The sequence below is a fragment of the Elephas maximus genome, chromosome 6, assembly GCF_024166365.1.
Source record: "Elephas maximus indicus isolate mEleMax1 chromosome 6, mEleMax1 primary haplotype, whole genome shotgun sequence".
NCBI lineage: Eukaryota > Metazoa > Chordata > Mammalia > Proboscidea > Elephantidae > Elephas > Elephas maximus.
In genome coordinates this window covers 139217559-139226146 of record NC_064824.1, presented here as the reverse complement: position 1 = coordinate 139226146, position 8588 = coordinate 139217559, and the positions used below count along the sequence as shown (strand labels likewise).

Here is an 8588-nt window from a genome sequence, read left to right as displayed (position 1 = left end):
CTCATAGTGACCCTATGTACATTAGAATGAAAACACTGCCTAGTCCTCACAATCGTTGTTATGCTTGAGCCCACTGTTGCAACCACTGTGTCAACCCATCTTGTTGAGAGTCTTCCTCTTTTCCGCTGACCCTGTACTTTGCCAAGCATGATTGATGTCCTTCTCCAGGGACTGATCCCTCTTGATAACATGTCCAAAGTATGTGACACATAGTCTCGCCATCCTTGCTTCTAATGAGCATTGTGGCTGTCCTTCTTCCAAGACAGGTTTGTTGGTTCTTCTGGCAGTCCACAGTATAGTTGATATTCTTTGCCAACACCACAATTCATGGTAGTTAGGTTCTATTAAAGTCACTGAAAACACTGAATTAGCAAATACTGAGTCATTGCTCCTAGGAGGAATACAGGGTTAGGTTCCTGCAAGCCTCTGGTCACAACATTTTTGTCAATCGGTTACTACATAGTCTTTTGTGTATAATTTTGCTTAAAGAAGGAGCCCTGGTGGAGCAGTGGTTAAAGTGCTCATCTGCTAACTGAAAGGTCAGTGGTCTGAACCCACCAGCTACTCTTCAGGAAGAAGATGTGGCAGTCTGCTTCTGTAAAGATTACAGCCTTGGGAACCCTATGGGGCAGTTCTGCTCTGTCCTAGAGGGTCACTATGAGTTGGAATCGACTTGACGGCAGTGGGTTCGATATTGGGTTTTGGTCTGCTGACACGTTGTTTAGTATCTATTGTTGACTCATTAGCCTTGAACTCATGGCCAGCAGCACTGTAACTGGTGCCTGAATGAAGCCGATCTGATGCCGCATGTTCTCTGTAAGGGACGTCCCAGCCTTCTCGCTCTTAGGAGCACTAGACAGCACTTCAGCACTACACCTGGGGCCATTGAAATAGCAAACTCACCAACAAAACACGCAACTGTGGAAAGTGTGGCGCTAAATAAACCGTGAAGAGGGCACTTGTTTACACTGCAGCAGCTGAAACGAGAAGGCAGAGCACTGCCTTGTTCAGCCTCAGCTGGGAACGTGAGTGTCGGGAGACTGACATCTTTCCCTGCTGCGCACGTGGCTGTGAAAGACCACAGAAGCACCGTGGGTACTGATTTTGGGGGGACAAGTAAATTTTAGTGAGCAGGTGAATTCACAAATATGGAATCTGTGAATAACGAAGATCAACTGTCTATGGGCCAAGAGCCAATGGCAGTGGGGCTCACCACCGCTATTTGCCATCACGTCGATTCCAACTCAGGAAGACCCCATGTGTGTCAGGGCAGAACTGTGCTCCACAGGGCTTCCAATGGCTGAATTTTTGGAAGTAGATCACCAGGCCTTTGTTCTGAGGTGCCATTGGGTGGACTCGAACTACCAAACATGTGGTTAGCAGTGAGCATATTAACTGCACCACTATACAGAAATACATTTAAACCAAAACAGAAACAAACGAACCTGTTGCCCACAAGTCAGTTCTGACTCATAGAGACCCCGCGCGTTGCAGAGTAGAGCTGTGTCCCATAGGGTTTTCTTGGCTGCGATCTTTATGGAAACAGATCCCCAGGCCTTCCTTCCATGGCACCTCTGGGTGTGTTCAAACTGCTAACCTACGTATATGAGTGCAAACCATTTATGTCAGTATTTAAAGCCTCCCACAATAGCATGAAGGAGCCCTGGTGGTGCGGCGGTTGAGCACTTGGCTGTTAACTGAAAGGTCAGCAGTCTGACCTCACCAGCCACTTCTTGGGAGAAAGATGTTGCAGCCTGCTTCTGTAAAGATCACAGCCTTGGAAGCCCTACGAGGCAGTTCTACTCCCTCACAGGGGGTTACTCTGAGTCAGAATTGACCTGACGGCAATGGGTTTGGGTTTTTTTTTGGTTTGCATAATAGCATAAATTAGATTCTCTCAGTAGCAAATTTTCACGCTGGCTTTAATTTAGAAATCCTGTTAAACTCCGTGAAGGCTTTTAAGAAATAATTCTGAAACAAGCGAAAATTAGCAGTACCTCCCTGCCATTCTAGCAGGCCGAAAGAGTTAACGTCACTTCCGAAGCTTCGTAAAACTTACAGAGAGGGAGGAACTAACATGCTGAGAAAGTAAAACTCAGTGAATCATGGGAGCCAGGATTAATTCCCAAATTAAGTTGTTATCCTAAGAATTTATGAACAGAGGGATAAGAGAGGTTTAGCAGAATCCCCAGAGGCAGATACGAGACATGACCATCCAACTTTGCAGCTCTTTGAACGTTATTTATCACATCTCCCTCTGTTTTGTGGTCGGAGCCGGGAGCCCCAGGCCTGTGATCATAATGTTTTAAAAGGATCGCAAGTGGTTGGTTGCACTTGGAGGTAGGAGGGACAGGGGAAGATAAATGGGGCACAGACGAGACACAGACGAGCTCCCAGCCTGTGGATGCAGACCGTGGGAGGTGGACGCTTTAGCCAGCAAGCTCCAGTTCAGCGCTTTGCATGCCTCTCGGGAAGCTTCACTCAGGATTTTTCTGTTTAATAAATGCAAAGGTTGTTGGGAAATTAAAAGAAGCACCCCTATCTGCTCTTTTTTCTGAGCGGAGCCGAGGACTGGTGGGCCTAATAGACGTGGATTAGGGAATGAGACACTTCAGCTTTGTCCACCCCGCCGGGGCCTGCACAGCTCCTAGGAGCAACTCCAGCCCCGGAGAGGGTGTGGTGCTTCCCATCTAAAGGCACACTGAAGCATCAGGCCACCTGAACTCAGCTGGGGTCAGCAAGTGCTTCCTCCCTCTGCAGGGGTTTTGGAGAGACCTCAAATAGCTCCATGGTAATTTCTTCCAGGGCGTTGGTGGTTCAGGGGTAGAATTCCTGCCTTACACACAGGAGACCTGGGTTCGATTCCCGGCCAATGCATTTCATGCGCCGCCCCCACCCGTCTGTCACTGGAGGCTAGTGTGTGGCTGTGATGCTGAACAGGCTTCAGCGGAGCTTGACTTGGAACATCTCCTGGCTTCCAGTGTTACTGACAGCATTGGGTGGGGGGCACCACCTGGGCAGGGAGGAAAGCAGGTGCCCCAAAGTAGCCCCAGGATCAGGCCTGGGTTCTGAAGCAAGGGCTGCAGGCAGAGCAGGATAGGACAGTGTTCAGGTGTCACCCAGGCCTGAGCAAGATGCCCAGTGAGGGAGGGGACACTTGTCCTTTTCTGGCTGCAGCGTGGAGGACCTGGGGGATCAGGACACAGAGGCTTCTCCTAAGTTTGCTCTGAAAGTGTTCCCAGGAAGCCCAGCAGCCACAGCTGTGGGGGTGCTCCCTGGCACGGCTCCTGAGCAGTGGCATCAATGAGCGGGGCTCATGGGAGATGCCCAGAGATGCCCAAATATACTGAGAGAGTCTTGTGGGGTGGGAGGTTGCAAGTCAGCAGGACTTGAGTGTTTGCGATGAAGTGAACTTCTGTGTATGTACAGGCTGATAATGTCTAGAGAAATGCAAGATAAACAAGGTTTTAACCTCCTTGAGCCTCAGTTTTCTCATCTGTAAAATGGGGAACATAACAGCCACCCCAGAGGGTTGTTGGGATTAATGAGATAACGAGCAAAGTGTCTTTTGCTGCCTGCTACGTGATGCTGTTAGGTGCCATGGAATTGGTTCAGACTCATAGTAACCTCGTGTATAACAGAATAAAATATTGCCTGGTCCTGTGCCATTCTCACAATTGTTGTTATGCTTGAGCCCATTGTTGCAGCCACTGTGTCAATCCATCTCATTGAGGGTCTTCCTCCTTTTCGCTGACCCTCTACTTTACTAAGCATGATGTCCTTCTCCAGGGACTGGTCCCTCCTGATAACATGTCCAAAGTAAGAAGTCTTTCCATCCTCACTTCTAAGGAGCACTCTGGCTGTACTTCTTCCAGGACAGATCTGTTTGTTCTTTTGGCAGTCCATGGTATATTCTATATCCTTCACCAACACCACAATTCAAAAGTGTCAGTTCTTCTTCAGTCTTCCTTATTCTCTGTCCAGCTTTCACATGCACACAATGCGATCGCAAATAACCACGGCTTGGGTCAGGTGCACCTTCGTCCTCAAAACGAGGTCTTTGCTTTTTAATACTTTACGGAGGTCTTTTGCAGCAGATTTGCCCAAAGGAATACATCTTTTGCTACATGGTGGCTACTAAATTCCCATTTCCCTCCTCCTCCTCCTCCTCCTCTCCTTTCTCGCTCTCTGACTGTACTCCATTCGGCTTTATTCAGCTGTGTATCTGTTGGCTTCAGGTTTTACCCAGAGCCATCATGGAGCTTCACAACCTATCTTCTTGGTGGTCCAACACGGGGTCATGCCGACTTCCTGGTCCCATAAAAGAAGAAGCCCCTGTGGCTGAATCCCCTTGGCTGCCTCACCCCACAGGGTGTCTCTGAATGTGGAGGGAAGGATTCGAGGTCAGCAGGCAGCCAGGAGGGGAATGGAAGTTTCCTGGTGGGTGGTGATGGTGGTTGCAGCATGTAACTCTTACAGGGGTTTGTGATTGTTGTTGAACAGAGGACGGGACCTCTCCAGGGGACACTCTAGTGGGAAGGCTCGTGCTTTGGGGAGGGGCCTGGGACCACCACTTTATGCAAAACAGCCCCAGCAAGTTGCCAAAACAGGAGGTAGGAAGGTGGAGATGTTTGGAGGCACAATGAGCAGCTGGTGGGGTAGGAGTCTCAGGTGTGGTGGTGGCCAGAGAAGCCAGGGAGGGGCGGTTGGCACAAGCCTGTCGGGGTGGGTCCGAGGTGGGTCTGCGCCCACAGGTGAGAGGCTGCAGCAGGGTGGGGCCGCTGCACACTTTGTCCAGGTGCAGGAAGCTTGAGGGAGAGGCCGGTAGGAGCCCAACGGCCAGCTTTATACTAGCCTGGGAGTGGCACTTGTGTTCTTGGGAAATGGAGGTGGTCCATCAAGAGCTGGGGATGTAAACCTCAGGATTTACCACAAGGTGGTGCTCACCACAAAAGAATTTTAGCACCAGTTAAAATTCAACCACAAATTTAATCTGAGACTTGTCCTGGGCATCTTTCCTTGTGTTTCTAGTTGATTCGGACAATCCAACCCGGCATTATCAACTGGGTCTAGTTCCGAGCATTGGGCTGCCCTGTGAACTCTGCTGATAATGAACACTTCAACCTTCAGAGAGACCTGCAAACACCGACAAATCCACGCACAACTCCCGCGAGACGTGATTTTCTGGAAGGACACGCTCTTTTCCTCGCAGGGTACGGAAACCGGTTGCTACCCCGTGTGTGTCTGAGTAGAGCTGTGCTCCACAGGGTTTTCAGTGGCTGGCTTTTTGGATGTAGACCGCTAGGCCTTTCTTCCAGGCACCTCTGGGTGGATTTGAACCTCTAGTCTTTTGGCTGGCAGTCCCGTGCGTTAACCGTTAGCACCACATGGGATTCCAAGGCACACACACCCAGGGTATAGAAAGAGGGACCCGTTCAGGGACCAGGGCAGAGCAGCCTTCGGAACGTACTCTGTGATTTTTGTCCTAATTCTGGTTTTCTAAGGAAATAGAAAAAAAAAAAAAAAAAAAGGAAATGGGAGGAGTTTGGTTTATGCAAAAATGATTCTGTTTCTATCCTCCTGGGTGTCTTTGACTTTTTGTACCGCTGTTGCTTCCCGTTGCATGTACACCACCTCCCAAGAGCTCGTCGGGATAACGGGCGCTTTCCTGCAACTCCTGAGAGCCACACAGCACCTCGGGGCACAGCGTACTGCCTGGGGGGTATGAAGGGTTGGGGATGGAGTGGCAGGACCCCTGGGACAATGACACTCTGGGAGGGAATCCCAACCTTTTGAACATCAGAAATGTGTGTTTGGTGTCCTCGTGGAAGGCTGTATAAACAGCAAATTGTCACAATTATTTTTTTCCCTCTTCATTTATAAATTTCTTGATGTGTATGTATGTGTGTGTGAGTGTGTGTGTACGTGTGTGTGCGCATAATCGTCTTTCGAAAGTGGCCTACAGTGGTACAGTTCTGGCCTCAGAACGCGGGATTTTGGCTTCATGTCCATATCAGTCAGCATTAAAAAACACACACACAAAACAAAACCCTTTGTATTTTTTGTAGGATAAATTGCGTTTCCCAAGTTATGTGGGAGTCCTAACCTTGTTACGTGGATGCCTCTGCTAGGTGAGCTGAACACGCTTCTCCTCGTGCTAACACACCTCTTCACCCTCCACCCCCTCACCTCCCAGTCTTCTGCCTCTTGGCAAAAGTCCCAAGCCCAGAGACTGGAAGCAGGATGACAGACGCAGCCCAGGAAGTCCAGTCTCAGGAGACAACCAACATGGTGGTGGAGAAAGGAAGAGCATCGTATTTTGGCAACCTGGGAAGTACGATGTTTCACATCAGGCCATAGTTCAGAGGACCGTCAGGCAGGGCAAGACGCCCCCTGGCAGACCTGCAAACGGAGAATCTGCTCAACAGTGGGAGTTGGACCGGGTTTTAGTCCTGGTGGTGCCGTGGTTAAGAACTACAGCTGGTAACCAAAGGGTCAGCAGTTCGAATCCACCAGCCACTCCTTGGAAACCCTATGGGGCAGTTCTACTCTGTCCTGTGGGGTTGCCTTGACGGCAGCCAGTTTGGTTTTTTGCCTTTCTGTAAGGAGCAGATGCAAAGATGGAATTTTATGAGGGAATTGACTCCGGGTCTCCCGCATGGAAGGCGAGAATTTGACAATGGAAAGCCCATGTCCCCTGTAAAGTATAATAATATGTTTTATAAAAATTCATCTCTGTCAGGTGGGATTACAGATAATTTGGGGGTTTTATTCTTTTTTTTTGTGTGTGCTTTTAGCAGTATTTTAAAAACACCAATTAATGAATAAGACTCTCAGAGTGTGTTGAGATTCCCACTTCCTGTCGGGGCCCATGGGGTGTGCCTGTGTGCTCTGCCTGCCTGCTGCTGCTTCTGCTGTGACGAAGTTGACCAGGAGAAGCCCCTCTCCAACGGGGATGGGGTTGCGTTGTCCATCTGCCCCTCCTCCTGGCCACTGACTCGGCAGAGCTGTGGGTGTCCCAGGTTTGATGCCTCCCAGGGTGGAACTGAAATCAGCCCAGCAAGGGCTGTGAACCTGAGCTCCACAGCCCTCACCAGGGCAGTCTCACCGTGGTCAGCAGGGCTCGTCGAGCAGACTCCAACACACGGAGAGCCCGTGTGCGTCAGAGTAGAACCATGCTCCGTAGGGTTTTCAGTGGCTAATTTTTCAGAAGTAGGTCACCAGGCCTTTCTTCCAAGGTGCCTCTAGGTAAGCTAGAACCACCAACCTTTCAGCTGAGCATGTTAACCATTGCACCATCCCTAACTCTGCCTCCAGCTACAGTCTGCAGTAATTTTCAGCTGTTTATCAAATCTTCAGCTCCCCAACCCCCCCACCCCCCACAGGCTACCCAGCCCAGAGGCATGCAGCTTCTCCCGGTTCTGAATGCCTCAACGCAGATGCCGTAGGCCTTGCCATTGGTGGTGCTCATTAAGCAGTGTCCACAGACCCGGAACGCCCAGCTCCCTGCAGGCCCATTGGAACGCAAACACCAATGACTGCAGGCATCTCTGGCCACGTGACACTGTGAGGCTCCATAAATAAAGACCTTGATCTGTTAACTCTCTTGTGAGTTTTCATATGATCTCCTTGCCAGTTATCTGGAGTTTTACAAAATAAATTATTTCATCTCCAAGGTTTTCGGCCCCTTTCTTTGTCAAGCATATGGAAAACCTTGGCAGAAGCCAGCCTTAGCTGGCCGGGGCCATGTTCCTTCCCTTCTCCACCATTCCAGCTATCACCGCCCTCCCAGGCTCGTATAATAAGAATCAGCTTCTCCCCTTCATGGTTTCACTGCTTAATGAGATGGACATGGTATGGCTTAATTAGAGGCCTGGTCTCCTTTGGACAGTCTTTTGACCTCTCTATACTGCACAAATTTTATATCTTCCAGATGCTGTCATTATTTCTGGAAAAGTGGAAGCCAGGATTGGCAATGATGTTACCTCTACAGACAGCCACGAGAACCAAGCTATATAAACCTAGCTAGGAAAACGCCTAGCCAAGTTTATTCTTAAATGTGACCTAGTATTGCTGGGCAGCTGTCTTTTGACTAAGACTGGGGGAGGCTTTGATTCTGGCTTTAGGGGCCAGAGTTAGAGATTATTAATGAAAGCTCTTGGCTGTTGTTACCACGTCCATTCCCAGAAAGAAAACAAGGTAACTTACAGACACAGCCCCAAACAGGCACAGGGGTTGGAAGATGGTGCAGAAACTGAGATCCCTTTCCCATCTAGCCAGCCATATGCAGCCGACTCAGAGCATCACTTGGGGGTCCTTCTATCGTGTCCTCCCTCCCTCTTCTCTCCAGAGGTCCCTGTATTCCCTGTAGAGTTTTCATACACTGATCACCACAGGCAGTCTCCGTCCTCCCTAAGGGCCTCCACCCACAGGCGCTATGGAACATGTAGGCGATTGTACCTGAGGTACAATCAAGGTAAAGGACCTAGAAGTCAAACAAATGTTCTAGTTCTTTAGGATCAGAGGCAATCAAATGTTTCCCATGCTATAATGGCTATCTCGTACTTATAATGGTCCCTGGGTGGCAC

At 49.6% G+C, this 8588-nt stretch overlaps 1 non-coding gene across 1 annotated transcript; it reads left to right on the top strand.

The window, feature by feature from the left end:
- The first annotated feature begins 2806 nt into the window (after positions 1-2806).
- Positions 2807-2877, top strand: TRNAV-UAC (transfer RNA valine (anticodon UAC)). Its single transcript has one exon. It is a non-coding gene; the product is annotated as a tRNA-Val (tRNA).
- Positions 2878-8588: the final 5711 nt, after the last annotated feature.